The 26,353-nt window shown below is 39.3% G+C and overlaps 51 non-coding genes across 51 annotated transcripts; all 51 read right to left on the bottom strand.

The window, feature by feature from the left end:
- Positions 1–378: 378 nt before the first annotated feature.
- Trnae-cuc (transfer RNA glutamic acid (anticodon CUC)) lies at positions 379–450 on the bottom strand. The gene has a single exon. It is a non-coding gene; the product is annotated as a tRNA-Glu (tRNA).
- A 970-nt stretch (positions 451–1,420) lies between these two features.
- Positions 1,421–1,492, bottom strand: Trnaa-cgc (transfer RNA alanine (anticodon CGC)). Its single transcript has one exon. It is a non-coding gene; the product is annotated as a tRNA-Ala (tRNA).
- A 183-nt stretch (positions 1,493–1,675) lies between these two features.
- On the bottom strand, positions 1,676–1,747 carry Trnaa-ugc (transfer RNA alanine (anticodon UGC)). The gene has a single exon. It is a non-coding gene; the product is annotated as a tRNA-Ala (tRNA).
- A 380-nt stretch (positions 1,748–2,127) lies between these two features.
- Positions 2,128–2,199, bottom strand: Trnae-cuc (transfer RNA glutamic acid (anticodon CUC)). The gene has a single exon. It is a non-coding gene; the product is annotated as a tRNA-Glu (tRNA).
- Positions 2,200–2,732: 533 nt separating this feature from the next.
- Positions 2,733–2,804, bottom strand: Trnaa-cgc (transfer RNA alanine (anticodon CGC)). Its single transcript has one exon. It is a non-coding gene; the product is annotated as a tRNA-Ala (tRNA).
- A 183-nt stretch (positions 2,805–2,987) lies between these two features.
- Positions 2,988–3,059, bottom strand: Trnaa-ugc (transfer RNA alanine (anticodon UGC)). The gene has a single exon. It is a non-coding gene; the product is annotated as a tRNA-Ala (tRNA).
- Positions 3,060–3,439: 380 nt separating this feature from the next.
- On the bottom strand, positions 3,440–3,511 carry Trnae-cuc (transfer RNA glutamic acid (anticodon CUC)). The gene has a single exon. It is a non-coding gene; the product is annotated as a tRNA-Glu (tRNA).
- A 970-nt stretch (positions 3,512–4,481) lies between these two features.
- On the bottom strand, positions 4,482–4,553 carry Trnaa-cgc (transfer RNA alanine (anticodon CGC)). Its single transcript has one exon. It is a non-coding gene; the product is annotated as a tRNA-Ala (tRNA).
- A 183-nt stretch (positions 4,554–4,736) lies between these two features.
- Positions 4,737–4,808, bottom strand: Trnaa-ugc (transfer RNA alanine (anticodon UGC)). The gene has a single exon. It is a non-coding gene; the product is annotated as a tRNA-Ala (tRNA).
- Positions 4,809–5,188: 380 nt separating this feature from the next.
- Positions 5,189–5,260, bottom strand: Trnae-cuc (transfer RNA glutamic acid (anticodon CUC)). Its single transcript has one exon. It is a non-coding gene; the product is annotated as a tRNA-Glu (tRNA).
- A 533-nt stretch (positions 5,261–5,793) lies between these two features.
- Trnaa-ugc (transfer RNA alanine (anticodon UGC)) lies at positions 5,794–5,865 on the bottom strand. The gene has a single exon. It is a non-coding gene; the product is annotated as a tRNA-Ala (tRNA).
- A 380-nt stretch (positions 5,866–6,245) lies between these two features.
- On the bottom strand, positions 6,246–6,317 carry Trnae-cuc (transfer RNA glutamic acid (anticodon CUC)). The gene has a single exon. It is a non-coding gene; the product is annotated as a tRNA-Glu (tRNA).
- A 533-nt stretch (positions 6,318–6,850) lies between these two features.
- On the bottom strand, positions 6,851–6,922 carry Trnaa-cgc (transfer RNA alanine (anticodon CGC)). Its single transcript has one exon. It is a non-coding gene; the product is annotated as a tRNA-Ala (tRNA).
- A 183-nt stretch (positions 6,923–7,105) lies between these two features.
- Trnaa-ugc (transfer RNA alanine (anticodon UGC)) lies at positions 7,106–7,177 on the bottom strand. The gene has a single exon. It is a non-coding gene; the product is annotated as a tRNA-Ala (tRNA).
- A 380-nt stretch (positions 7,178–7,557) lies between these two features.
- Positions 7,558–7,629, bottom strand: Trnae-cuc (transfer RNA glutamic acid (anticodon CUC)). Its single transcript has one exon. It is a non-coding gene; the product is annotated as a tRNA-Glu (tRNA).
- Positions 7,630–8,162: 533 nt separating this feature from the next.
- Trnaa-cgc (transfer RNA alanine (anticodon CGC)) lies at positions 8,163–8,234 on the bottom strand. The gene has a single exon. It is a non-coding gene; the product is annotated as a tRNA-Ala (tRNA).
- A 183-nt stretch (positions 8,235–8,417) lies between these two features.
- Positions 8,418–8,489, bottom strand: Trnaa-ugc (transfer RNA alanine (anticodon UGC)). The gene has a single exon. It is a non-coding gene; the product is annotated as a tRNA-Ala (tRNA).
- A 380-nt stretch (positions 8,490–8,869) lies between these two features.
- Positions 8,870–8,941, bottom strand: Trnae-cuc (transfer RNA glutamic acid (anticodon CUC)). The gene has a single exon. It is a non-coding gene; the product is annotated as a tRNA-Glu (tRNA).
- Positions 8,942–9,474: 533 nt separating this feature from the next.
- On the bottom strand, positions 9,475–9,546 carry Trnaa-cgc (transfer RNA alanine (anticodon CGC)). Its single transcript has one exon. It is a non-coding gene; the product is annotated as a tRNA-Ala (tRNA).
- Positions 9,547–9,729: 183 nt separating this feature from the next.
- Positions 9,730–9,801, bottom strand: Trnaa-ugc (transfer RNA alanine (anticodon UGC)). Its single transcript has one exon. It is a non-coding gene; the product is annotated as a tRNA-Ala (tRNA).
- A 380-nt stretch (positions 9,802–10,181) lies between these two features.
- Positions 10,182–10,253, bottom strand: Trnae-cuc (transfer RNA glutamic acid (anticodon CUC)). Its single transcript has one exon. It is a non-coding gene; the product is annotated as a tRNA-Glu (tRNA).
- A 970-nt stretch (positions 10,254–11,223) lies between these two features.
- Positions 11,224–11,295, bottom strand: Trnaa-cgc (transfer RNA alanine (anticodon CGC)). The gene has a single exon. It is a non-coding gene; the product is annotated as a tRNA-Ala (tRNA).
- Positions 11,296–11,478: 183 nt separating this feature from the next.
- On the bottom strand, positions 11,479–11,550 carry Trnaa-ugc (transfer RNA alanine (anticodon UGC)). Its single transcript has one exon. It is a non-coding gene; the product is annotated as a tRNA-Ala (tRNA).
- Positions 11,551–11,930: 380 nt separating this feature from the next.
- Positions 11,931–12,002, bottom strand: Trnae-cuc (transfer RNA glutamic acid (anticodon CUC)). The gene has a single exon. It is a non-coding gene; the product is annotated as a tRNA-Glu (tRNA).
- A 533-nt stretch (positions 12,003–12,535) lies between these two features.
- Positions 12,536–12,607, bottom strand: Trnaa-ugc (transfer RNA alanine (anticodon UGC)). Its single transcript has one exon. It is a non-coding gene; the product is annotated as a tRNA-Ala (tRNA).
- Positions 12,608–12,987: 380 nt separating this feature from the next.
- Positions 12,988–13,059, bottom strand: Trnae-cuc (transfer RNA glutamic acid (anticodon CUC)). The gene has a single exon. It is a non-coding gene; the product is annotated as a tRNA-Glu (tRNA).
- A 533-nt stretch (positions 13,060–13,592) lies between these two features.
- Positions 13,593–13,664, bottom strand: Trnaa-cgc (transfer RNA alanine (anticodon CGC)). The gene has a single exon. It is a non-coding gene; the product is annotated as a tRNA-Ala (tRNA).
- A 183-nt stretch (positions 13,665–13,847) lies between these two features.
- Trnaa-ugc (transfer RNA alanine (anticodon UGC)) lies at positions 13,848–13,919 on the bottom strand. Its single transcript has one exon. It is a non-coding gene; the product is annotated as a tRNA-Ala (tRNA).
- Positions 13,920–14,299: 380 nt separating this feature from the next.
- On the bottom strand, positions 14,300–14,371 carry Trnae-cuc (transfer RNA glutamic acid (anticodon CUC)). Its single transcript has one exon. It is a non-coding gene; the product is annotated as a tRNA-Glu (tRNA).
- A 970-nt stretch (positions 14,372–15,341) lies between these two features.
- Trnaa-cgc (transfer RNA alanine (anticodon CGC)) lies at positions 15,342–15,413 on the bottom strand. The gene has a single exon. It is a non-coding gene; the product is annotated as a tRNA-Ala (tRNA).
- Positions 15,414–15,596: 183 nt separating this feature from the next.
- Trnaa-ugc (transfer RNA alanine (anticodon UGC)) lies at positions 15,597–15,668 on the bottom strand. Its single transcript has one exon. It is a non-coding gene; the product is annotated as a tRNA-Ala (tRNA).
- A 380-nt stretch (positions 15,669–16,048) lies between these two features.
- Positions 16,049–16,120, bottom strand: Trnae-cuc (transfer RNA glutamic acid (anticodon CUC)). Its single transcript has one exon. It is a non-coding gene; the product is annotated as a tRNA-Glu (tRNA).
- Positions 16,121–17,090: 970 nt separating this feature from the next.
- On the bottom strand, positions 17,091–17,162 carry Trnaa-cgc (transfer RNA alanine (anticodon CGC)). The gene has a single exon. It is a non-coding gene; the product is annotated as a tRNA-Ala (tRNA).
- Positions 17,163–17,345: 183 nt separating this feature from the next.
- Trnaa-ugc (transfer RNA alanine (anticodon UGC)) lies at positions 17,346–17,417 on the bottom strand. Its single transcript has one exon. It is a non-coding gene; the product is annotated as a tRNA-Ala (tRNA).
- Positions 17,418–17,797: 380 nt separating this feature from the next.
- Positions 17,798–17,869, bottom strand: Trnae-cuc (transfer RNA glutamic acid (anticodon CUC)). Its single transcript has one exon. It is a non-coding gene; the product is annotated as a tRNA-Glu (tRNA).
- Positions 17,870–18,402: 533 nt separating this feature from the next.
- Trnaa-cgc (transfer RNA alanine (anticodon CGC)) lies at positions 18,403–18,474 on the bottom strand. The gene has a single exon. It is a non-coding gene; the product is annotated as a tRNA-Ala (tRNA).
- Positions 18,475–18,657: 183 nt separating this feature from the next.
- On the bottom strand, positions 18,658–18,729 carry Trnaa-ugc (transfer RNA alanine (anticodon UGC)). Its single transcript has one exon. It is a non-coding gene; the product is annotated as a tRNA-Ala (tRNA).
- A 380-nt stretch (positions 18,730–19,109) lies between these two features.
- On the bottom strand, positions 19,110–19,181 carry Trnae-cuc (transfer RNA glutamic acid (anticodon CUC)). The gene has a single exon. It is a non-coding gene; the product is annotated as a tRNA-Glu (tRNA).
- Positions 19,182–20,151: 970 nt separating this feature from the next.
- Positions 20,152–20,223, bottom strand: Trnaa-cgc (transfer RNA alanine (anticodon CGC)). The gene has a single exon. It is a non-coding gene; the product is annotated as a tRNA-Ala (tRNA).
- Positions 20,224–20,406: 183 nt separating this feature from the next.
- Trnaa-ugc (transfer RNA alanine (anticodon UGC)) lies at positions 20,407–20,478 on the bottom strand. Its single transcript has one exon. It is a non-coding gene; the product is annotated as a tRNA-Ala (tRNA).
- A 380-nt stretch (positions 20,479–20,858) lies between these two features.
- On the bottom strand, positions 20,859–20,930 carry Trnae-cuc (transfer RNA glutamic acid (anticodon CUC)). Its single transcript has one exon. It is a non-coding gene; the product is annotated as a tRNA-Glu (tRNA).
- A 533-nt stretch (positions 20,931–21,463) lies between these two features.
- Positions 21,464–21,535, bottom strand: Trnaa-cgc (transfer RNA alanine (anticodon CGC)). Its single transcript has one exon. It is a non-coding gene; the product is annotated as a tRNA-Ala (tRNA).
- A 183-nt stretch (positions 21,536–21,718) lies between these two features.
- Trnaa-ugc (transfer RNA alanine (anticodon UGC)) lies at positions 21,719–21,790 on the bottom strand. The gene has a single exon. It is a non-coding gene; the product is annotated as a tRNA-Ala (tRNA).
- A 380-nt stretch (positions 21,791–22,170) lies between these two features.
- Positions 22,171–22,242, bottom strand: Trnae-cuc (transfer RNA glutamic acid (anticodon CUC)). The gene has a single exon. It is a non-coding gene; the product is annotated as a tRNA-Glu (tRNA).
- A 533-nt stretch (positions 22,243–22,775) lies between these two features.
- Positions 22,776–22,847, bottom strand: Trnaa-cgc (transfer RNA alanine (anticodon CGC)). The gene has a single exon. It is a non-coding gene; the product is annotated as a tRNA-Ala (tRNA).
- Positions 22,848–23,030: 183 nt separating this feature from the next.
- Positions 23,031–23,102, bottom strand: Trnaa-ugc (transfer RNA alanine (anticodon UGC)). Its single transcript has one exon. It is a non-coding gene; the product is annotated as a tRNA-Ala (tRNA).
- Positions 23,103–23,482: 380 nt separating this feature from the next.
- On the bottom strand, positions 23,483–23,554 carry Trnae-cuc (transfer RNA glutamic acid (anticodon CUC)). The gene has a single exon. It is a non-coding gene; the product is annotated as a tRNA-Glu (tRNA).
- Positions 23,555–24,524: 970 nt separating this feature from the next.
- Positions 24,525–24,596, bottom strand: Trnaa-cgc (transfer RNA alanine (anticodon CGC)). Its single transcript has one exon. It is a non-coding gene; the product is annotated as a tRNA-Ala (tRNA).
- A 183-nt stretch (positions 24,597–24,779) lies between these two features.
- Trnaa-ugc (transfer RNA alanine (anticodon UGC)) lies at positions 24,780–24,851 on the bottom strand. Its single transcript has one exon. It is a non-coding gene; the product is annotated as a tRNA-Ala (tRNA).
- A 358-nt stretch (positions 24,852–25,209) lies between these two features.
- Trnae-cuc (transfer RNA glutamic acid (anticodon CUC)) lies at positions 25,210–25,281 on the bottom strand. Its single transcript has one exon. It is a non-coding gene; the product is annotated as a tRNA-Glu (tRNA).
- A 970-nt stretch (positions 25,282–26,251) lies between these two features.
- Positions 26,252–26,323, bottom strand: Trnaa-cgc (transfer RNA alanine (anticodon CGC)). The gene has a single exon. It is a non-coding gene; the product is annotated as a tRNA-Ala (tRNA).
- Positions 26,324–26,353: the final 30 nt, after the last annotated feature.

The following is a 26,353-nucleotide window of genomic DNA, read 5'->3' as shown; positions in this document are numbered from 1 at the left end:
CACAACGATAGAACATTAAATTTAAGTAGTGTATTTTCATACCGTGTATATACATGCCACTCTGATTATTAAAATAGTCTTGCACCAAGACGAGATGGTTATCTTTATGTCTCTAACAGTTGTACTGGGATTGAAATTTGTTGAGCAAGTACATTTGTAGTTCATTTTCATGTACTGAACCATCAATCAGTCCGCCTCGTTATATATTGAGCCGAAGGAAGACATAAAATATAAAGTATTGGTTGTAAAAGGAAATCATATAGTATATAGGACAAACATACACCGTTTCTTTCATTGACCACGTACACATAACAGTTGTTTGAAGCATATACCGTTATTAATATCAATATCGATCCGGAGAAAAGGCGCAAAAATATCTTCCCAGACGGGGAATCGAACCCCGGCCGCCGCGGTGAGAGCGCGGAATCCTAACCACTAGACTACCTGGGACTTACTCATAGTATAATATCCTTTATTAAATAAACTTTGTTATTTGCAGTATACCTCATAGTCAAATGTGGGAGTGCTTAATTGCTTTTGTTTTTTTTATTGGGTTCTTTTTGTATTTTTTTTGTATTTTTATATATTGACATTTCTCCGCACAAACTACTAATGCCTCATGTTTGTCTTCTCAAAGTGAAGATACACTTACCGGGTGCACTTGAGTCATTTTCAACATAGTATTCATTGAATAATAATACATTGCTACTATTTCGTTGAGTGTATTTTCTGTGTTATATTATTTTATTTTATTATTTTTATAACACTTGTTACATATCTTTACTGTGTGTGTATTGCATATGTTATTGTTTATAATAATATTGTCTGTATCATATGCCCTCCTGGGGCCCTAATTTGGTAAATAAAAATATTCTATTCTATTCTATTCTATTCATAGTGGGGTAACTTAACACATATAAAGAGCAACACTAACAGCAATCATGCCTTTTTTGTACGTTACAACGTCATTGGGAATATCGACTGGCGTTAGACAGACTATAGAATGCCAATAGCTCAAGACCGCAAAAGGCGGCGAAATCACCCCGAATAGTCGCTACTGTCGACGCTATATAACGCATTGTTTCAGGCTGGAATCATTAACATAAACATTCGATTTGTTAATCTGACACACGATTTTAAAGTTATAATCCATATATTAAAATTGTGACACAAGTAAAACCTGTCGGGGAAAGGGAGTGTGGTATTAATTCGGCTTTGCCTGAAATGTTTGAGCGTGCATTTGAGACATGCCTCTAAAGAGTGATTTTTGAAATTTTAAGTCATCTGTGCCGAGTTCGCTGTTCAAACAGCACTTATATTCCGTTGCGCTTTCTATGATTTTCAAGGCAAAGCAGCATTGTGTAGGCGAGATTACTTTAATTGATTTCTCGATGCCGATTTTGTCTGCGGCCAAAAAATATGGAGATGCCGGGGATCGAACCCGGGGCCTTTCACATGCGAAGCGAACGCTCTACCACTGAGCTACACCCCCGTCCCTGGATTTTCATCAATATTTCCTTTTCAATTCCGCCTTTTACCGCAGGACAAAGTGTTCATGTAGGTGTCCTAAGAGAGGTCGGAGATGCTCACTTATATTTTACTGTGCATTTTCACTTGATCGTGCACGAAAGACATAGTTTATGTGGACTTAATGACATTGACAAAAAATTAGGAGTGGAGATGCCGGGGATCGAACCCGGGGCCTTTCACATGCAAAGCGAACGCTCTACCACTGAGCTACATCCCCTTCACAACGATAGAACATTAAATTTAAGTAGTGTATTTTCATACCGTGTATATACATGCCACTCTGATTATTAAAATAGTCTTGCACCAAGACGAGATGGTTATCTTTATGTCTCTAACAGTTGTACTGGGATTGAAATTTGTTGAGCAAGTACATTTGTAGTTCATTTTCATGTACTGAACCATCAATCAGTCCGCCTCGTTATATATTGAGCCGAAGGAAGACATAAAATATAAAGTATTGGTTGTAAAAGGAAATCATATAGTATATAGGACAAACATACACCGTTTCTTTCATTGACCACGTACACATAACAGTTGTTTGAAGCATATACCGTTATTAATATCAATATCGATCCGGAGAAAATGCGCAAAAATATCTTCCCAGACGGGGAATCGAACCCCGGCCGCCGCGGTGAGAGCGCGGAATCCTAACCACTAGACTACCTGGGACTTACTCATAGTGGGGTAACTTAACACATATAAAGAGCAACACTAACAGCAATCATGCCTTTTTTGTACGTTACAACGTCATTGGGAATATCGACTGGCGTTAGACAGACTATAGAATGCCAATAGCTCAAGACCGCAAAAGGCGGCGAAATCACCCCGAATAGTCGCTACTGTCGACGCTATATAACGCATTGTTTCAGGCTGGAATCATTAACATAAACATTCGATTTGTTAATCTGACACACGATTTTAAAGTTATAATCCATATATTAAAATTGTGACACAAGTAAAACCTGTCGGGGAAAGGGAGTGTGGTATTAATTCGGCTTTGCCTGAAATGTTTGAGCGTGCATTTGAGACATGCCTCTAAAGAGTGATTTTTGAAATTTTAAGTCATCTGTGCCGAGTTCGCTGTTCAAACAGCACTTATATTCCGTTGCGCTTTCTATGATTTTCAAGGCAAAGCAGCATTGTGTAGGCGAGATTACTTTAATTGATTTCTCGATGCCGATTTTGTCTGCGGCCAAAAAATATGGAGATGCCGGGGATCGAACCCGGGGCCTTTCACATGCGAAGCGAACGCTCTACCACTGAGCTACATCCCCGTCCCTGGATTTTCATCAATATTTCCTTTTCAATTCCGCCTTTTACCGCAGGACAAAGTGTTCATGTAGGTGTCCTAAGAGAGGTCGGAGATGCTCACTTATATTTTACTGTGCATTTTCACTTGATCGTGCACGAAAGACATAGTTTATGTGGACTTAATGACATTGACAAAAAATTAGGAGTGGAGATGCCGGGGATCGAACCCGGGGCCTTTCACATGCAAAGCGAACGCTCTACCACTGAGCTACATCCCCTTCACAACGATAGAACATTAAATTTAAGTAGTGTATTTTCATACCGTGTATATACATGCCACTCTGATTATTAAAATAGTCTTGCACCAAGACGAGATGGTTATCTTTATGTCTCTAACAGTTGTACTGGGATTGAAATTTGTTGAGCAAGTACATTTGTAGTTCATTTTCATGTACTGAACCATCAATCAGTCCGCCTCGTTATATATTGAGCCGAAGGAAGACATAAAATATAAAGTATTGGTTGTAAAAGGAAATCATATAGTATATAGGACAAACATACACCGTTTCTTTCATTGACCACGTACACATAACAGTTGTTTGAAGCATATACCGTTATTAATATCAATATCGATCCGGAGAAAAGGCGCAAAAATATCTTCCCAGACGGGGAATCGAACCCCGGCCGCCGCGGTGAGAGCGCGGAATCCTAACCACTAGACTACCTGGGACTTACTCATAGTATAATATCCTTTATTAAATAAACTTTGTTATTTGCAGTATACCTCATAGTCAAATGTGGGAGTGCTTAATTGCTTTTGTTTTTTTTATTGGGTTCTTTTTGTATTTTTTTTGTATTTTTATATATTGACATTTCTCCGCACAAACTACTAATGCCTCATGTTTGTCTTCTCAAAGTGAAGATACACTTACCGGGTGCACTTGAGTCATTTTCAACATAGTATTCATTGAATAATAATACATTGCTACTATTTCGTTGAGTGTATTTTCTGTGTTATATTATTTTATTTTATTATTTTTATAACACTTGTTACATATCTTTACTGTGTGTGTATTGCATATGTTATTGTTTATAATAATATTGTCTGTATCATATGCCCTCCTGGGGCCCTAATTTGGTAAATAAAAATATTCTATTCTATTCTATTCTATTCATAGTGGGGTAACTTAACACATATAAAGAGCAACACTAACAGCAATCATGCCTTTTTTGTACGTTACAACGTCATTGGGAATATCGACTGGCGTTAGACAGACTATAGAATGCCAATAGCTCAAGACCGCAAAAGGCGGCGAAATCACCCCGAATAGTCGCTACTGTCGACGCTATATAACGCATTGTTTCAGGCTGGAATCATTAACATAAACATTCGATTTGTTAATCTGACACACGATTTTAAAGTTATAATCCATATATTAAAATTGTGACACAAGTAAAACCTGTCGGGGAAAGGGAGTGTGGTATTAATTCGGCTTTGCCTGAAATGTTTGAGCGTGCATTTGAGACATGCCTCTAAAGAGTGATTTTTGAAATTTTAAGTCATCTGTGCCGAGTTCGCTGTTCAAACAGCACTTATATTCCGTTGCGCTTTCTATGATTTTCAAGGCAAAGCAGCATTGTGTAGGCGAGATTACTTTAATTGATTTCTCGATGCCGATTTTGTCTGCGGCCAAAAAATATGGAGATGCCGGGGATCGAACCCGGGGCCTTTCACATGCGAAGCGAACGCTCTACCACTGAGCTACACCCCCGTCCCTGGATTTTCATCAATATTTCCTTTTCAATTCCGCCTTTTACCGCAGGACAAAGTGTTCATGTAGGTGTCCTAAGAGAGGTCGGAGATGCTCACTTATATTTTACTGTGCATTTTCACTTGATCGTGCACGAAAGACATAGTTTATGTGGACTTAATGACATTGACAAAAAATTAGGAGTGGAGATGCCGGGGATCGAACCCGGGGCCTTTCACATGCAAAGCGAACGCTCTACCACTGAGCTACATCCCCTTCACAACGATAGAACATTAAATTTAAGTAGTGTATTTTCATACCGTGTATATACATGCCACTCTGATTATTAAAATAGTCTTGCACCAAGACGAGATGGTTATCTTTATGTCTCTAACAGTTGTACTGGGATTGAAATTTGTTGAGCAAGTACATTTGTAGTTCATTTTCATGTACTGAACCATCAATCAGTCCGCCTCGTTATATATTGAGCCGAAGGAAGACATAAAATATAAAGTATTGGTTGTAAAAGGAAATCATATAGTATATAGGACAAACATACACCGTTTCTTTCATTGACCACGTACACATAACAGTTGTTTGAAGCATATACCGTTATTAATATCAATATCGATCCGGAGAAAAGGCGCAAAAATATCTTCCCAGACGGGGAATCGAACCCCGGCCGCCGCGGTGAGAGCGCGGAATCCTAACCACTAGACTACCTGGGACTTACTCATAGTGGGGTAACTTAACACATATAAAGAGCAACACTAACAGCAATCATGCCTTTTTTGTACGTTACAACGTCATTGGGAATATCGACTGGCGTTAGACAGACTATAGAATGCCAATAGCTCAAGACCGCAAAAGGCGGCGAAATCACCCCGAATAGTCGCTACTGTCGACGCTATATAACGCATTGTTTCAGGCTGGAATCATTAACATAAACATTCGATTTGTTAATCTGACACACGATTTTAAAGTTATAATCCATATATTAAAATTGTGACACAAGTAAAACCTGTCGGGGAAAGGGAGTGTGGTATTAATTCGGCTTTGCCTGAAATGTTTGAGCGTGCATTTGAGACATGCCTCTAAAGAGTGATTTTTGAAATTTTAAGTCATCTGTGCCGAGTTCGCTGTTCAAACAGCACTTATATTCCGTTGCGCTTTCTATGATTTTCAAGGCAAAGCAGCATTGTGTAGGCGAGATTACTTTAATTGATTTCTCGATGCCGATTTTGTCTGCGGCCAAAAAATATGGAGATGCCGGGGATCGAACCCGGGGCCTTTCACATGCAAAGCGAACGCTCTACCACTGAGCTACATCCCCTTCACAACGATAGAACATTAAATTTAAGTAGTGTATTTTCATACCGTGTATATACATGCCACTCTGATTATTAAAATAGTCTTGCACCAAGACGAGATGGTTATCTTTATGTCTCTAACAGTTGTACTGGGATTGAAATTTGTTGAGCAAGTACATTTGTAGTTCATTTTCATGTACTGAACCATCAATCAGTCCGCCTCGTTATATATTGAGCCGAAGGAAGACATAAAATATAAAGTATTGGTTGTAAAAGGAAATCATATAGTATATAGGACAAACATACACCGTTTCTTTCATTGACCACGTACACATAACAGTTGTTTGAAGCATATACCGTTATTAATATCAATATCGATCCGGAGAAAAGGCGCAAAAATATCTTCCCAGACGGGGAATCGAACCCCGGCCGCCGCGGTGAGAGCGCGGAATCCTAACCACTAGACTACCTGGGACTTACTCATAGTGGGGTAACTTAACACATATAAAGAGCAACACTAACAGCAATCATGCCTTTTTTGTACGTTACAACGTCATTGGGAATATCGACTGGCGTTAGACAGACTATAGAATGCCAATAGCTCAAGACCGCAAAAGGCGGCGAAATCACCCCGAATAGTCGCTACTGTCGACGCTATATAACGCATTGTTTCAGGCTGGAATCATTAACATAAACATTCGATTTGTTAATCTGACACACGATTTTAAAGTTATAATCCATATATTAAAATTGTGACACAAGTAAAACCTGTCGGGGAAAGGGAGTGTGGTATTAATTCGGCTTTGCCTGAAATGTTTGAGCGTGCATTTGAGACATGCCTCTAAAGAGTGATTTTTGAAATTTTAAGTCATCTGTGCCGAGTTCGCTGTTCAAACAGCACTTATATTCCGTTGCGCTTTCTATGATTTTCAAGGCAAAGCAGCATTGTGTAGGCGAGATTACTTTAATTGATTTCTCGATGCCGATTTTGTCTGCGGCCAAAAAATATGGAGATGCCGGGGATCGAACCCGGGGCCTTTCACATGCGAAGCGAACGCTCTACCACTGAGCTACATCCCCGTCCCTGGATTTTCATCAATATTTCCTTTTCAATTCCGCCTTTTACCGCAGGACAAAGTGTTCATGTAGGTGTCCTAAGAGAGGTCGGAGATGCTCACTTATATTTTACTGTGCATTTTCACTTGATCGTGCACGAAAGACATAGTTTATGTGGACTTAATGACATTGACAAAAAATTAGGAGTGGAGATGCCGGGGATCGAACCCGGGGCCTTTCACATGCAAAGCGAACGCTCTACCACTGAGCTACATCCCCTTCACAACGATAGAACATTAAATTTAAGTAGTGTATTTTCATACCGTGTATATACATGCCACTCTGATTATTAAAATAGTCTTGCACCAAGACGAGATGGTTATCTTTATGTCTCTAACAGTTGTACTGGGATTGAAATTTGTTGAGCAAGTACATTTGTAGTTCATTTTCATGTACTGAACCATCAATCAGTCCGCCTCGTTATATATTGAGCCGAAGGAAGACATAAAATATAAAGTATTGGTTGTAAAAGGAAATCATATAGTATATAGGACAAACATACACCGTTTCTTTCATTGACCACGTACACATAACAGTTGTTTGAAGCATATACCGTTATTAATATCAATATCGATCCGGAGAAAATGCGCAAAAATATCTTCCCAGACGGGGAATCGAACCCCGGCCGCCGCGGTGAGAGCGCGGAATCCTAACCACTAGACTACCTGGGACTTACTCATAGTGGGGTAACTTAACACATATAAAGAGCAACACTAACAGCAATCATGCCTTTTTTGTACGTTACAACGTCATTGGGAATATCGACTGGCGTTAGACAGACTATAGAATGCCAATAGCTCAAGACCGCAAAAGGCGGCGAAATCACCCCGAATAGTCGCTACTGTCGACGCTATATAACGCATTGTTTCAGGCTGGAATCATTAACATAAACATTCGATTTGTTAATCTGACACACGATTTTAAAGTTATAATCCATATATTAAAATTGTGACACAAGTAAAACCTGTCGGGGAAAGGGAGTGTGGTATTAATTCGGCTTTGCCTGAAATGTTTGAGCGTGCATTTGAGACATGCCTCTAAAGAGTGATTTTTGAAATTTTAAGTCATCTGTGCCGAGTTCGCTGTTCAAACAGCACTTATATTCCGTTGCGCTTTCTATGATTTTCAAGGCAAAGCAGCATTGTGTAGGCGAGATTACTTTAATTGATTTCTCGATGCCGATTTTGTCTGCGGCCAAAAAATATGGAGATGCCGGGGATCGAACCCGGGGCCTTTCACATGCGAAGCGAACGCTCTACCACTGAGCTACATCCCCGTCCCTGGATTTTCATCAATATTTCCTTTTCAATTCCGCCTTTTACCGCAGGACAAAGTGTTCATGTAGGTGTCCTAAGAGAGGTCGGAGATGCTCACTTATATTTTACTGTGCATTTTCACTTGATCGTGCACGAAAGACATAGTTTATGTGGACTTAATGACATTGACAAAAAATTAGGAGTGGAGATGCCGGGGATCGAACCCGGGGCCTTTCACATGCAAAGCGAACGCTCTACCACTGAGCTACATCCCCTTCACAACGATAGAACATTAAATTTAAGTAGTGTATTTTCATACCGTGTATATACATGCCACTCTGATTATTAAAATAGTCTTGCACCAAGACGAGATGGTTATCTTTATGTCTCTAACAGTTGTACTGGGATTGAAATTTGTTGAGCAAGTACATTTGTAGTTCATTTTCATGTACTGAACCATCAATCAGTCCGCCTCGTTATATATTGAGCCGAAGGAAGACATAAAATATAAAGTATTGGTTGTAAAAGGAAATCATATAGTATATAGGACAAACATACACCGTTTCTTTCATTGACCACGTACACATAACAGTTGTTTGAAGCATATACCGTTATTAATATCAATATCGATCCGGAGAAAATGCGCAAAAATATCTTCCCAGACGGGGAATCGAACCCCGGCCGCCGCGGTGAGAGCGCGGAATCCTAACCACTAGACTACCTGGGACTTACTCATAGTGGGGTAACTTAACACATATAAAGAGCAACACTAACAGCAATCATGCCTTTTTTGTACGTTACAACGTCATTGGGAATATCGACTGGCGTTAGACAGACTATAGAATGCCAATAGCTCAAGACCGCAAAAGGCGGCGAAATCACCCCGAATAGTCGCTACTGTCGACGCTATATAACGCATTGTTTCAGGCTGGAATCATTAACATAAACATTCGATTTGTTAATCTGACACACGATTTTAAAGTTATAATCCATATATTAAAATTGTGACACAAGTAAAACCTGTCGGGGAAAGGGAGTGTGGTATTAATTCGGCTTTGCCTGAAATGTTTGAGCGTGCATTTGAGACATGCCTCTAAAGAGTGATTTTTGAAATTTTAAGTCATCTGTGCCGAGTTCGCTGTTCAAACAGCACTTATATTCCGTTGCGCTTTCTATGATTTTCAAGGCAAAGCAGCATTGTGTAGGCGAGATTACTTTAATTGATTTCTCGATGCCGATTTTGTCTGCGGCCAAAAAATATGGAGATGCCGGGGATCGAACCCGGGGCCTTTCACATGCGAAGCGAACGCTCTACCACTGAGCTACATCCCCGTCCCTGGATTTTCATCAATATTTCCTTTTCAATTCCGCCTTTTACCGCAGGACAAAGTGTTCATGTAGGTGTCCTAAGAGAGGTCGGAGATGCTCACTTATATTTTACTGTGCATTTTCACTTGATCGTGCACGAAAGACATAGTTTATGTGGACTTAATGACATTGACAAAAAATTAGGAGTGGAGATGCCGGGGATCGAACCCGGGGCCTTTCACATGCAAAGCGAACGCTCTACCACTGAGCTACATCCCCTTCACAACGATAGAACATTAAATTTAAGTAGTGTATTTTCATACCGTGTATATACATGCCACTCTGATTATTAAAATAGTCTTGCACCAAGACGAGATGGTTATCTTTATGTCTCTAACAGTTGTACTGGGATTGAAATTTGTTGAGCAAGTACATTTGTAGTTCATTTTCATGTACTGAACCATCAATCAGTCCGCCTCGTTATATATTGAGCCGAAGGAAGACATAAAATATAAAGTATTGGTTGTAAAAGGAAATCATATAGTATATAGGACAAACATACACCGTTTCTTTCATTGACCACGTACACATAACAGTTGTTTGAAGCATATACCGTTATTAATATCAATATCGATCCGGAGAAAAGGCGCAAAAATATCTTCCCAGACGGGGAATCGAACCCCGGCCGCCGCGGTGAGAGCGCGGAATCCTAACCACTAGACTACCTGGGACTTACTCATAGTATAATATCCTTTATTAAATAAACTTTGTTATTTGCAGTATACCTCATAGTCAAATGTGGGAGTGCTTAATTGCTTTTGTTTTTTTTATTGGGTTCTTTTTGTATTTTTTTTGTATTTTTATATATTGACATTTCTCCGCACAAACTACTAATGCCTCATGTTTGTCTTCTCAAAGTGAAGATACACTTACCGGGTGCACTTGAGTCATTTTCAACATAGTATTCATTGAATAATAATACATTGCTACTATTTCGTTGAGTGTATTTTCTGTGTTATATTATTTTATTTTATTATTTTTATAACACTTGTTACATATCTTTACTGTGTGTGTATTGCATATGTTATTGTTTATAATAATATTGTCTGTATCATATGCCCTCCTGGGGCCCTAATTTGGTAAATAAAAATATTCTATTCTATTCTATTCTATTCATAGTGGGGTAACTTAACACATATAAAGAGCAACACTAACAGCAATCATGCCTTTTTTGTACGTTACAACGTCATTGGGAATATCGACTGGCGTTAGACAGACTATAGAATGCCAATAGCTCAAGACCGCAAAAGGCGGCGAAATCACCCCGAATAGTCGCTACTGTCGACGCTATATAACGCATTGTTTCAGGCTGGAATCATTAACATAAACATTCGATTTGTTAATCTGACACACGATTTTAAAGTTATAATCCATATATTAAAATTGTGACACAAGTAAAACCTGTCGGGGAAAGGGAGTGTGGTATTAATTCGGCTTTGCCTGAAATGTTTGAGCGTGCATTTGAGACATGCCTCTAAAGAGTGATTTTTGAAATTTTAAGTCATCTGTGCCGAGTTCGCTGTTCAAACAGCACTTATATTCCGTTGCGCTTTCTATGATTTTCAAGGCAAAGCAGCATTGTGTAGGCGAGATTACTTTAATTGATTTCTCGATGCCGATTTTGTCTGCGGCCAAAAAATATGGAGATGCCGGGGATCGAACCCGGGGCCTTTCACATGCGAAGCGAACGCTCTACCACTGAGCTACACCCCCGTCCCTGGATTTTCATCAATATTTCCTTTTCAATTCCGCCTTTTACCGCAGGACAAAGTGTTCATGTAGGTGTCCTAAGAGAGGTCGGAGATGCTCACTTATATTTTACTGTGCATTTTCACTTGATCGTGCACGAAAGACATAGTTTATGTGGACTTAATGACATTGACAAAAAATTAGGAGTGGAGATGCCGGGGATCGAACCCGGGGCCTTTCACATGCAAAGCGAACGCTCTACCACTGAGCTACATCCCCTTCACAACGATAGAACATTAAATTTAAGTAGTGTATTTTCATACCGTGTATATACATGCCACTCTGATTATTAAAATAGTCTTGCACCAAGACGAGATGGTTATCTTTATGTCTCTAACAGTTGTACTGGGATTGAAATTTGTTGAGCAAGTACATTTGTAGTTCATTTTCATGTACTGAACCATCAATCAGTCCGCCTCGTTATATATTGAGCCGAAGGAAGACATAAAATATAAAGTATTGGTTGTAAAAGGAAATCATATAGTATATAGGACAAACATACACCGTTTCTTTCATTGACCACGTACACATAACAGTTGTTTGAAGCATATACCGTTATTAATATCAATATCGATCCGGAGAAAAGGCGCAAAAATATCTTCCCAGACGGGGAATCGAACCCCGGCCGCCGCGGTGAGAGCGCGGAATCCTAACCACTAGACTACCTGGGACTTACTCATAGTGGGGTAACTTAACACATATAAAGAGCAACACTAACAGCAATCATGCCTTTTTTGTACGTTACAACGTCATTGGGAATATCGACTGGCGTTAGACAGACTATAGAATGCCAATAGCTCAAGACCGCAAAAGGCGGCGAAATCACCCCGAATAGTCGCTACTGTCGACGCTATATAACGCATTGTTTCAGGCTGGAATCATTAACATAAACATTCGATTTGTTAATCTGACACACGATTTTAAAGTTATAATCCATATATTAAAATTGTGACACAAGTAAAACCTGTCGGGGAAAGGGAGTGTGGTATTAATTCGGCTTTGCCTGAAATGTTTGAGCGTGCATTTGAGACATGCCTCTAAAGAGTGATTTTTGAAATTTTAAGTCATCTGTGCCGAGTTCGCTGTTCAAACAGCACTTATATTCCGTTGCGCTTTCTATGATTTTCAAGGCAAAGCAGCATTGTGTAGGCGAGATTACTTTAATTGATTTCTCGATGCCGATTTTGTCTGCGGCCAAAAAATATGGAGATGCCGGGGATCGAACCCGGGGCCTTTCACATGCAAAGCGAACGCTCTACCACTGAGCTACATCCCCTTCACAACGATAGAACATTAAATTTAAGTAGTGTATTTTCATACCGTGTATATACATGCCACTCTGATTATTAAAATAGTCTTGCACCAAGACGAGATGGTTATCTTTATGTCTCTAACAGTTGTACTGGGATTGAAATTTGTTGAGCAAGTACATTTGTAGTTCATTTTCATGTACTGAACCATCAATCAGTCCGCCTCGTTATATATTGAGCCGAAGGAAGACATAAAATATAAAGTATTGGTTGTAAAAGGAAATCATATAGTATATAGGACAAACATACACCGTTTCTTTCATTGACCACGTACACATAACAGTTGTTTGAAGCATATACCGTTATTAATATCAATATCGATCCGGAGAAAAGGCGCAAAAATATCTTCCCAGACGGGGAATCGAACCCCGGCCGCCGCGGTGAGAGCGCGGAATCCTAACCACTAGACTACCTGGGACTTACTCATAGTGGGGTAACTTAACACATATAAAGAGCAACACTAACAGCAATCATGCCTTTTTTGTACGTTACAACGTCATTGGGAATATCGACTGGCGTTAGACAGACTATAGAATGCCAATAGCTCAAGACCGCAAAAGGCGGCGAAATCACCCCGAATAGTCGCTACTGTCGACGCTATATAACGCATTGTTTCAGGCTGGAATCATTAACATAAACATTCGATTTGTTAATCTGACACACGATTTTAAAGTTATAATCCATATATTAAAATTGTGACACAAGTAAAACCTGTCGGGGAAAGGGAGTGTGGTATTAATTCGGCTTTGCCTGAAATGTTTGAGCGTGCATTTGAGACATGCCTCTAAAGAGTGATTTTTGAAATTTTAAGTCATCTGTGCCGAGTTCGCTGTTCAAACAGCACTTATATTCCGTTGCGCTTTCTATGATTTTCAAGGCAAAGCAGCATTGTGTAGGCGAGATTACTTTAATTGATTTCTCGATGCCGATTTTGTCTGCGGCCAAAAAATATGGAGATGCCGGGGATCGAACCCGGGGCCTTTCACATGCGAAGCGAACGCTCTACCACTGAGCTACATCCCCGTCCCTGGATTTTCATCAATATTTCCTTTTCAATTCCGCCTTTTACCGCAGGACAAAGTGTTCATGTAGGTGTCCTAAGAGAGGTCGGAGATGCTCACTTATATTTTACTGTGCATTTTCACTTGATCGTGCACGAAAGACATAGTTTATGTGGACTTAATGACATTGACAAAAAATTAGGAGTGGAGATGCCGGGGATCGAACCCGGGGCCTTTCACATGCAAAGCGAACGCTCTACCACTGAGCTACATCCCCTTCACAACGATAGAACATTAAATTTAAGTAGTGTATTTTCATACCGTGTATATACATGCCACTCTGATTATTAAAATAGTCTTGCACCAAGACGAGATGGTTATCTTTATGTCTCTAACAGTTGTACTGGGATTGAAATTTGTTGAGCAAGTACATTTGTAGTTCATTTTCATGTACTGAACCATCAATCAGTCCGCCTCGTTATATATTGAGCCGAAGGAAGACATAAAATATAAAGTATTGGTTGTAAAAGGAAATCATATAGTATATAGGACAAACATACACCGTTTCTTTCATTGACCACGTACACATAACAGTTGTTTGAAGCATATACCGTTATTAATATCAATATCGATCCGGAGAAAAGGCGCAAAAATATCTTCCCAGACGGGGAATCGAACCCCGGCCGCCGCGGTGAGAGCGCGGAATCCTAACCACTAGACTACCTGGGACTTACTCATAGTATAATATCCTTTATTAAATAAACTTTGTTATTTGCAGTATACCTCATAGTCAAATGTGGGAGTGCTTAATTGCTTTTGTTTTTTTTATTGGGTTCTTTTTGTATTTTTTTTGTATTTTTATATATTGACATTTCTCCGCACAAACTACTAATGCCTCATGTTTGTCTTCTCAAAGTGAAGATACACTTACCGGGTGCACTTGAGTCATTTTCAACATAGTATTCATTGAATAATAATACATTGCTACTATTTCGTTGAGTGTATTTTCTGTGTTATATTATTTTATTTTATTATTTTTATAACACTTGTTACATATCTTTACTGTGTGTGTATTGCATATGTTATTGTTTATAATAATATTGTCTGTATCATATGCCCTCCTGGGGCCCTAATTTGGTAAATAAAAATATTCTATTCTATTCTATTCTATTCATAGTGGGGTAACTTAACACATATAAAGAGCAACACTAACAGCAATCATGCCTTTTTTGTACGTTACAACGTCATTGGGAATATCGACTGGCGTTAGACAGACTATAGAATGCCAATAGCTCAAGACCGCAAAAGGCGGCGAAATCACCCCGAATAGTCGCTACTGTCGACGCTATATAACGCATTGTTTCAGGCTGGAATCATTAACATAAACATTCGATTTGTTAATCTGACACACGATTTTAAAGTTATAATCCATATATTAAAATTGTGACACAAGTAAAACCTGTCGGGGAAAGGGAGTGTGGTATTAATTCGGCTTTGCCTGAAATGTTTGAGCGTGCATTTGAGACATGCCTCTAAAGAGTGATTTTTGAAATTTTAAGTCATCTGTGCCGAGTTCGCTGTTCAAACAGCACTTATATTCCGTTGCGCTTTCTATGATTTTCAAGGCAAAGCAGCATTGTGTAGGCGAGATTACTTTAATTGATTTCTCGATGCCGATTTTGTCTGCGGCCAAAAAATATGGAGATGCCGGGGATCGAACCCGGGGCCTTTCACATGCGAAGCGAACGCTCTACCACTGAGCTACACCCCCGTCCCTGGATTTTCATCAATATTTCCTTTTCAATTCCGCCTTTTACCGCAGGACAAAGTGTTCATGTAGGTGTCCTAAGAGAGGTCGGAGATGCTCACTTATATTTTACTGTGCATTTTCACTTGATCGTGCACGAAAGACATAGTTTATGTGGACTTAATGACATTGACAAAAAATTAGGAGTGGAGATGCCGGGGATCGAACCCGGGGCCTTTCACATGCAAAGCGAACGCTCTACCACTGAGCTACATCCCCTTCACAACGATAGAACATTAAATTTAAGTAGTGTATTTTCATACCGTGTATATACATGCCACTCTGATTATTAAAATAGTCTTGCACCAAGACGAGATGGTTATCTTTATGTCTCTAACAGTTGTACTGGGATTGAAATTTGTTGAGCAAGTACATTTGTAGTTCATTTTCATGTACTGAACCATCAATCAGTCCGCCTCGTTATATATTGAGCCGAAGGAAGACATAAAATATAAAGTATTGGTTGTAAAAGGAAATCATATAGTATATAGGACAAACATACACCGTTTCTTTCATTGACCACGTACACATAACAGTTGTTTGAAGCATATACCGTTATTAATATCAATATCGATCCGGAGAAAAGGCGCAAAAATATCTTCCCAGACGGGGAATCGAACCCCGGCCGCCGCGGTGAGAGCGCGGAATCCTAACCACTAGACTACCTGGGACTTACTCATAGTATAATATCCTTTATTAAATAAACTTTGTTATTTGCAGTATACCTCATAGTCAAATGTGGGAGTGCTTAATTGCTTTTGTTTTTTTTATTGGGTTCTTTTTGTATTTTTTTTGTATTTTTATATATTGACATTTCTCCGCACAAACTACTAATGCCTCATGTTTGTCTTCTCAAAGTGAAGATACACTTACCGGGTGCACTTGAGTCATTTTCAACATAGTATTCATTGAATAATAATACATTGCTACTATTTCGTTGAGTGTATTTTCTGTGTTATATTATTTTATTTTATTATTTTTATAACACTTGTTACATATCTTTACTGTGTGTGTATTGCATATGTTATTGTTTATAATAATATTGTCTGTATCATATGCCCTCCTGGGGCCCTAATTTGGTAAATAAAAATATTCTATTCTATTCTATTCTATTCATAGTGGGGTAACTTAACACATATAAAGAGCAACACTAACAGCAATCATGCCTTTTTTGTACGTTACAACGTCATTGGGAATATCGACTGGCGTTAGACAGACTATAGAATGCCAATAGCTCAAGACCGCAAAAGGCGGCGAAATCACCCCGAATAGTCGCTACTGTCGACGCTATATAACGCATTGTTTCAGGCTGGAATCATTAACATAAACATTCGATTTGTTAATCTGACACACGATTTTAAAGTTATAATCCATATATTAAAATTGTGACACAAGTAAAACCTGTCGGGGAAAGGGAGTGTGGTATTAATTCGGCTTTGCCTGAAATGTTTGAGCGTGCATTTGAGACATGCCTCTAAAGAGTGATTTTTGAAATTTTAAGTCATCTGTGCCGAGTTCGCTGTTCAAACAGCACTTATATTCCGTTGCGCTTTCTATGATTTTCAAGGCAAAGCAGCATTGTGTAGGCGAGATTACTTTAATTGATTTCTCGATGCCGATTTTGTCTGCGGCCAAAAAATATGGAGATGCCGGGGATCGAACCCGGGGCCTTTCACATGCGAAGCGAACGCTCTACCACTGAGCTACATCCCCGTCCCTGGATTTTCATCAATATTTCCTTTTCAATTCCGCCTTTTACCGCAGGACAAAGTGTTCATGTAGGTGTCCTAAGAGAGGTCGGAGATGCTCACTTATATTTTACTGTGCATTTTCACTTGATCGTGCACGAAAGACATAGTTTATGTGGACTTAATGACATTGACAAAAAATTAGGAGTGGAGATGCCGGGGATCGAACCCGGGGCCTTTCACATGCAAAGCGAACGCTCTACCACTGAGCTACATCCCCTTCACAACGATAGAACATTAAATTTAAGTAGTGTATTTTCATACCGTGTATATACATGCCACTCTGATTATTAAAATAGTCTTGCACCAAGACGAGATGGTTATCTTTATGTCTCTAACAGTTGTACTGGGATTGAAATTTGTTGAGCAAGTACATTTGTAGTTCATTTTCATGTACTGAACCATCAATCAGTCCGCCTCGTTATATATTGAGCCGAAGGAAGACATAAAATATAAAGTATTGGTTGTAAAAGGAAATCATATAGTATATAGGACAAACATACACCGTTTCTTTCATTGACCACGTACACATAACAGTTGTTTGAAGCATATACCGTTATTAATATCAATATCGATCCGGAGAAAAGGCGCAAAAATATCTTCCCAGACGGGGAATCGAACCCCGGCCGCCGCGGTGAGAGCGCGGAATCCTAACCACTAGACTACCTGGGACTTACTCATAGTGGGGTAACTTAACACATATAAAGAGCAACACTAACAGCAATCATGCCTTTTTTGTACGTTACAACGTCATTGGGAATATCGACTGGCGTTAGACAGACTATAGAATGCCAATAGCTCAAGACCGCAAAAGGCGGCGAAATCACCCCGAATAGTCGCTACTGTCGACGCTATATAACGCATTGTTTCAGGCTGGAATCATTAACATAAACATTCGATTTGTTAATCTGACACACGATTTTAAAGTTATAATCCATATATTAAAATTGTGACACAAGTAAAACCTGTCGGGGAAAGGGAGTGTGGTATTAATTCGGCTTTGCCTGAAATGTTTGAGCGTGCATTTGAGACATGCCTCTAAAGAGTGATTTTTGAAATTTTAAGTCATCTGTGCCGAGTTCGCTGTTCAAACAGCACTTATATTCCGTTGCGCTTTCTATGATTTTCAAGGCAAAGCAGCATTGTGTAGGCGAGATTACTTTAATTGATTTCTCGATGCCGATTTTGTCTGCGGCCAAAAAATATGGAGATGCCGGGGATCGAACCCGGGGCCTTTCACATGCGAAGCGAACGCTCTACCACTGAGCTACATCCCCGTCCCTGGATTTTCATCAATATTTCCTTTTCAATTCCGCCTTTTACCGCAGGACAAAGTGTTCATGTAGGTGTCCTAAGAGAGGTCGGAGATGCTCACTTATATTTTACTGTGCATTTTCACTTGATCGTGCACGAAAGACATAGTTTATGTGGACTTAATGACATTGACAAAAAATTAGGAGTGGAGATGCCGGGGATCGAACCCGGGGCCTTTCACATGCAAAGCGAACGCTCTACCACTGAGCTACATCCCCTTCACAACGATAGAACATTAAATTTAAGTAGTGTATTTTCATACCGTGTATATACATGCCACTCTGATTATTAAAATAGTCTTGCACCAAGACGAGATGGTTATCTTTATGTCTCTAACAGTTGTACTGGGATTGAAATTTGTTGAGCAAGTACATTTGTAGTTCATTTTCATGTACTGAACCATCAATCAGTCCGCCTCGTTATATATTGAGCCGAAGGAAGACATAAAATATAAAGTATTGGTTGTAAAAGGAAATCATATAGTATATAGGACAAACATACACCGTTTCTTTCATTGACCACGTACACATAACAGTTGTTTGAAGCATATACCGTTATTAATATCAATATCGATCCGGAGAAAAGGCGCAAAAATATCTTCCCAGACGGGGAATCGAACCCCGGCCGCCGCGGTGAGAGCGCGGAATCCTAACCACTAGACTACCTGGGACTTACTCATAGTATAATATCCTTTATTAAATAAACTTTGTTATTTGCAGTATACCTCATAGTCAAATGTGGGAGTGCTTAATTGCTTTTGTTTTTTTTATTGGGTTCTTTTTGTATTTTTTTTGTATTTTTATATATTGACATTTCTCCGCACAAACTACTAATGCCTCATGTTTGTCTTCTCAAAGTGAAGATACACTTACCGGGTGCACTTGAGTCATTTTCAACATAGTATTCATTGAATAATAATACATTGCTACTATTTCGTTGAGTGTATTTTCTGTGTTATATTATTTTATTTTATTATTTTTATAACACTTGTTACATATCTTTACTGTGTGTGTATTGCATATGTTATTGTTTATAATAATATTGTCTGTATCATATGCCCTCCTGGGGCCCTAATTTGGTAAATAAAAATATTCTATTCTATTCTATTCTATTCATAGTGGGGTAACTTAACACATATAAAGAGCAACACTAACAGCAATCATGCCTTTTTTGTACGTTACAACGTCATTGGGAATATCGACTGGCGTTAGACAGACTATAGAATGCCAATAGCTCAAGACCGCAAAAGGCGGCGAAATCACCCCGAATAGTCGCTACTGTCGACGCTATATAACGCATTGTTTCAGGCTGGAATCATTAACATAAACATTCGATTTGTTAATCTGACACACGATTTTAAAGTTATAATCCATATATTAAAATTGTGACACAAGTAAAACCTGTCGGGGAAAGGGAGTGTGGTATTAATTCGGCTTTGCCTGAAATGTTTGAGCGTGCATTTGAGACATGCCTCTAAAGAGTGATTTTTGAAATTTTAAGTCATCTGTGCCGAGTTCGCTGTTCAAACAGCACTTATATTCCGTTGCGCTTTCTATGATTTTCAAGGCAAAGCAGCATTGTGTAGGCGAGATTACTTTAATTGATTTCTCGATGCCGATTTTGTCTGCGGCCAAAAAATATGGAGATGCCGGGGATCGAACCCGGGGCCTTTCACATGCGAAGCGAACGCTCTACCACTGAGCTACACCCCCGTCCCTGGATTTTCATCAATATTTCCTTTTCAATTCCGCCTTTTACCGCAGGACAAAGTGTTCATGTAGGTGTCCTAAGAGAGGTCGGAGATGCTCACTTATATTTTACTGTGCATTTTCACTTGATCGTGCACGAAAGACATAGTTTATGTGGACTTAATGACATTGACAAAAAATTAGGAGTGGAGATGCCGGGGATCGAACCCGGGGCCTTTCACATGCAAAGCGAACGCTCTACCACTGAGCTACATCCCCTTCACAACGATAGAACATTAAATTTAAGTAGTGTATTTTCATACCGTGTATATACATGCCACTCTGATTATTAAAATAGTCTTGCACCAAGACGAGATGGTTATCTTTATGTCTCTAACAGTTGTACTGGGATTGAAATTTGTTGAGCAAGTACATTTGTAGTTCATTTTCATGTACTGAACCATCAATCAGTCCGCCTCGTTATATATTGAGCCGAAGGAAGACATAAAATATAAAGTATTGGTTGTAAAAGGAAATCATATAGTATATAGGACAAACATACACCGTTTCTTTCATTGACCACGTACACATAACAGTTGTTTGAAGCATATACCGTTATTAATATCAATATCGATCCGGAGAAAAGGCGCAAAAATATCTTCCCAGACGGGGAATCGAACCCCGGCCGCCGCGGTGAGAGCGCGGAATCCTAACCACTAGACTACCTGGGACTTACTCATAGTGGGGTAACTTAACACATATAAAGAGCAACACTAACAGCAATCATGCCTTTTTTGTACGTTACAACGTCATTGGGAATATCGACTGGCGTTAGACAGACTATAGAATGCCAATAGCTCAAGACCGCAAAAGGCGGCGAAATCACCCCGAATAGTCGCTACTGTCGACGCTATATAACGCATTGTTTCAGGCTGGAATCATTAACATAAACATTCGATTTGTTAATCTGACACACGATTTTAAAGTTATAATCCATATATTAAAATTGTGACACAAGTAAAACCTGTCGGGGAAAGGGAGTGTGGTATTAATTCGGCTTTGCCTGAAATGTTTGAGCGTGCATTTGAGACATGCCTCTAAAGAGTGATTTTTGAAATTTTAAGTCATCTGTGCCGAGTTCGCTGTTCAAACAGCACTTATATTCCGTTGCGCTTTCTATGATTTTCAAGGCAAAGCAGCATTGTGTAGGCGAGATTACTTTAATTGATTTCTCGATGCCGATTTTGTCTGCGGCCAAAAAATATGGAGATGCCGGGGATCGAACCCGGGGCCTTTCACATGCGAAGCGAACGCTCTACCACTGAGCTACACCCCCGTCCCTGGATTTTCATCAATATTTCCTTTTCAATTCCGCCTTTTACCGCAGGACAAAGTGTTCATGTAGGTGTCCTAAGAGAGGTCGGAGATGCTCACTTATATTTTACTGTGCATTTTCACTTGATCGTGCACGAAAGACATAGTTTATGTGGACTTAATGACATTGACAAAAAATTAGGAGTGGAGATGCCGGGGATCGAACCCGGGGCCTTTCACATGCAAAGCGAACGCTCTACCACTGAGCTACATCCCCTTCACAACGATAGAACATTAAATTTAAGTAGTGTATTTTCATACCGTGTATATACATGCCACTCTGATTATTAAAATAGTCTTGCACCAAGACGAGATGGTTATCTTTATGTCTCTAACAGTTGTACTGGGATTGAAATTTGTTGAGCAAGTACATTTGTAGTTCATTTTCATGTACTGAACCATCAATCAGTCCGCCTCGTTATATATTGAGCCGAAGGAAGACATAAAATATAAAGTATTGGTTGTAAAAGGAAATCATATAGTATATAGGACAAACATACACCGTTTCTTTCATTGACCACGTACACATAACAGTTGTTTGAAGCATATACCGTTATTAATATCAATATCGATCCGGAGAAAAGGCGCAAAAATATCTTCCCAGACGGGGAATCGAACCCCGGCCGCCGCGGTGAGAGCGCGGAATCCTAACCACTAGACTACCTGGGACTTACTCATAGTGGGGTAACTTAACACATATAAAGAGCAACACTAACAGCAATCATGCCTTTTTTGTACGTTACAACGTCATTGGGAATATCGACTGGCGTTAGACAGACTATAGAATGCCAATAGCTCAAGACCGCAAAAGGCGGCGAAATCACCCCGAATAGTCGCTACTGTCGACGCTATATAACGCATTGTTTCAGGCTGGAATCATTAACATAAACATTCGATTTGTTAATCTGACACACGATTTTAAAGTTATAATCCATATATTAAAATTGTGACACAAGTAAAACCTGTCGGGGAAAGGGAGTGTGGTATTAATTCGGCTTTGCCTGAAATGTTTGAGCGTGCATTTGAGACATGCCTCTAAAGAGTGATTTTTGAAATTTTAAGTCATCTGTGCCGAGTTCGCTGTTCAAACAGCACTTATATTCCGTTGCGCTTTCTATGATTTTCAAGGCAAAGCAGCATTGTGTAGGCGAGATTACTTTAATTGATTTCTCGATGCCGATTTTGTCTGCGGCCAAAAAATATGGAGATGCCGGGGATCGAACCCGGGGCCTTTCACATGCGAAGCGAACGCTCTACCACTGAGCTACACCCCCGTCCCTGGATTTTCATCAATATTTCCTTTTCAATTCCGCCTTTTACCGCAGGACAAAGTGTTCATGTAGGTGTCCTAAGAGAGGTCGGAGATGCTCACTTATATTTTACTGTGCATTTTCACTTGATCGTGCACGAAAGACATAGTTTATGTGGACTTAATGACATTGACAAAAAATTAGGAGTGGAGATGCCGGGGATCGAACCCGGGGCCTTTCACATGCAAAGCGAACGCTCTACCACTGAGCTACATCCCCTTCACAACGATAGAACATTAAATTTAAGTAGTGTATTTTCATACCGTGTATATACATGCCACTCTGATTATTAAAATAGTCTTGCACCAAGACGAGATGGTTATCTTTATGTCTCTAACAGTTGTACTGGGATTGAAATTTGTTGAGCAAGTACATTTGTAGTTCATTTTCATGTACTGAACCATCAATCAGTCCGCCTCGTTATATATTGAGCCGAAGGAAGACATAAAATATAAAGTATTGGTTGTAAAAGGAAATCATATAGTATATAGGACAAACATACACCGTTTCTTTCATTGACCACGTACACATAACAGTTGTTTGAAGCATATACCGTTATTAATATCAATATCGATCCGGAGAAAAGGCGCAAAAATATCTTCCCAGACGGGGAATCGAACCCCGGCCGCCGCGGTGAGAGCGCGGAATCCTAACCACTAGACTACCTGGGACTTACTCATAGTATAATATCCTTTATTAAATAAACTTTGTTATTTGCAGTATACCTCATAGTCAAATGTGGGAGTGCTTAATTGCTTTTGTTTTTTTTATTGGGTTCTTTTTGTATTTTTTTTGTATTTTTATATATTGACATTTCTCCGCACAAACTACTAATGCCTCATGTTTGTCTTCTCAAAGTGAAGATACACTTACCGGGTGCACTTGAGTCATTTTCAACATAGTATTCATTGAATAATAATACATTGCTACTATTTCGTTGAGTGTATTTTCTGTGTTATATTATTTTATTTTATTATTTTTATAACACTTGTTACATATCTTTACTGTGTGTGTATTGCATATGTTATTGTTTATAATAATATTGTCTGTATCATATGCCCTCCTGGGGCCCTAATTTGGTAAATAAAAATATTCTATTCTATTCTATTCTATTCATAGTGGGGTAACTTAACACATATAAAGAGCAACACTAACAGCAATCATGCCTTTTTTGTACGTTACAACGTCATTGGGAATATCGACTGGCGTTAGACAGACTATAGAATGCCAATAGCTCAAGACCGCAAAAGGCGGCGAAATCACCCCGAATAGTCGCTACTGTCGACGCTATATAACGCATTGTTTCAGGCTGGAATCATTAACATAAACATTCGATTTGTTAATCTGACACACGATTTTAAAGTTATAATCCATATATTAAAATTGTGACACAAGTAAAACCTGTCGGGGAAAGGGAGTGTGGTATTAATTCGGCTTTGCCTGAAATGTTTGAGCGTGCATTTGAGACATGCCTCTAAAGAGTGATTTTTGAAATTTTAAGTCATCTGTGCCGAGTTCGCTGTTCAAACAGCACTTATATTCCGTTGCGCTTTCTATGATTTTCAAGGCAAAGCAGCATTGTGTAGGCGAGATTACTTTAATTGATTTCTCGATGCCGATTTTGTCTGCGGCCAAAAAATATGGAGATGCCGGGGATCGAACCCGGGGCCTTTCACATGCGAAGCGAACGCTCTACCACTGAGCTACACCCCCGTCCCTGGATTTTCATCAATATTTCCTTTTCAATTCCGCCTTTTACCGCAGGACAAAGTGTTCATGTAGGTGTCCTAAGAGAGGTCGGAGATGCTCACTTATATTTTACTGTGCATTTTCACTTGATCGTGCACGAAAGACATAGTTTATGTGGACTTAATGACATTGACAAAAAATTAGGAGTGGAGATGCCGGGGATCGAACCCGGGGCCTTTCACATGCAAAGCGAACGCTCTACCACTGAGCTACATCCCCTTCACAACGATAGAACATTAAATTTAAGTAGTGTATTTTCATACCGTGTATATACATGCCACTCTGATTATTAAAATAGTCTTGCACCAAGACGAGATGGTGTACTGGGATTGAAATTTGTTGAGCAAGTACATTTGTAGTTCATTTTCATGTACTGAACCATCAATCAGTCCGCCTCGTTATATATTGAGCCGAAGGAAGACATAAAATATAAAGTATTGGTTGTAAAAGGAAATCATATAGTATATAGGACAAACATACACCGTTTCTTTCATTGACCACGTACACATAACAGTTGTTTGAAGCATATACCGTTATTAATATCAATATCGATCCGGAGAAAAGGCGCAAAAATATCTTCCCAGACGGGGAATCGAACCCCGGCCGCCGCGGTGAGAGCGCGGAATCCTAACCACTAGACTACCTGGGACTTACTCATAGTATAATATCCTTTATTAAATAAACTTTGTTATTTGCAGTATACCTCATAGTCAAATGTGGGAGTGCTTAATTGCTTTTGTTTTTTTTATTGGGTTCTTTTTGTATTTTTTTTGTATTTTTATATATTGACATTTCTCCGCACAAACTACTAATGCCTCATGTTTGTCTTCTCAAAGTGAAGATACACTTACCGGGTGCACTTGAGTCATTTTCAACATAGTATTCATTGAATAATAATACATTGCTACTATTTCGTTGAGTGTATTTTCTGTGTTATATTATTTTATTTTATTATTTTTATAACACTTGTTACATATCTTTACTGTGTGTGTATTGCATATGTTATTGTTTATAATAATATTGTCTGTATCATATGCCCTCCTGGGGCCCTAATTTGGTAAATAAAAATATTCTATTCTATTCTATTCTATTCATAGTGGGGTAACTTAACACATATAAAGAGCAACACTAACAGCAATCATGCCTTTTTTGTACGTTACAACGTCATTGGGAATATCGACTGGCGTTAGACAGACTATAGAATGCCAATAGCTCAAGACCGCAAAAGGCGGCGAAATCACCCCGAATAGTCGCTACTGTCGACGCTATATAACGCATTGTTTCAGGCTGGAATCATTAACATAAACATTCGATTTGTTAATCTGACACACGATTTTAAAGTTATAATCCATATATTAAAATTGTGACACAAGTAAAACCTGTCGGGGAAAGGGAGTGTGGTATTAATTCGGCTTTGCCTGAAATGTTTGAGCGTGCATTTGAGACATGCCTCTAAAGAGTGATTTTTGAAATTTTAAGTCATCTGTGCCGAGTTCGCTGTTCAAACAGCACTTATATTCCGTTGCGCTTTCTATGATTTTCAAGGCAAAGCAGCATTGTGTAGGCGAGATTACTTTAATTGATTTCTCGATGCCGATTTTGTCTGCGGCCAAAAAATATGGAGATGCCGGGGATCGAACCCGGGGCCTTTCACATGCGAAGCGAACGCTCTACCACTGAGCTACATCCCCGTCCCTGGATTTTCATCAATATTTCCTTTT

This window comes from Mytilus galloprovincialis, chromosome 2, assembly GCF_965363235.1.
Source record: "Mytilus galloprovincialis chromosome 2, xbMytGall1.hap1.1, whole genome shotgun sequence".
Lineage (NCBI taxonomy): Eukaryota > Metazoa > Mollusca > Bivalvia > Mytilida > Mytilidae > Mytilus > Mytilus galloprovincialis.
Note: the sequence above shows the minus strand (reverse complement) of the source record. Positions and strands in the feature narration are given on the sequence as shown.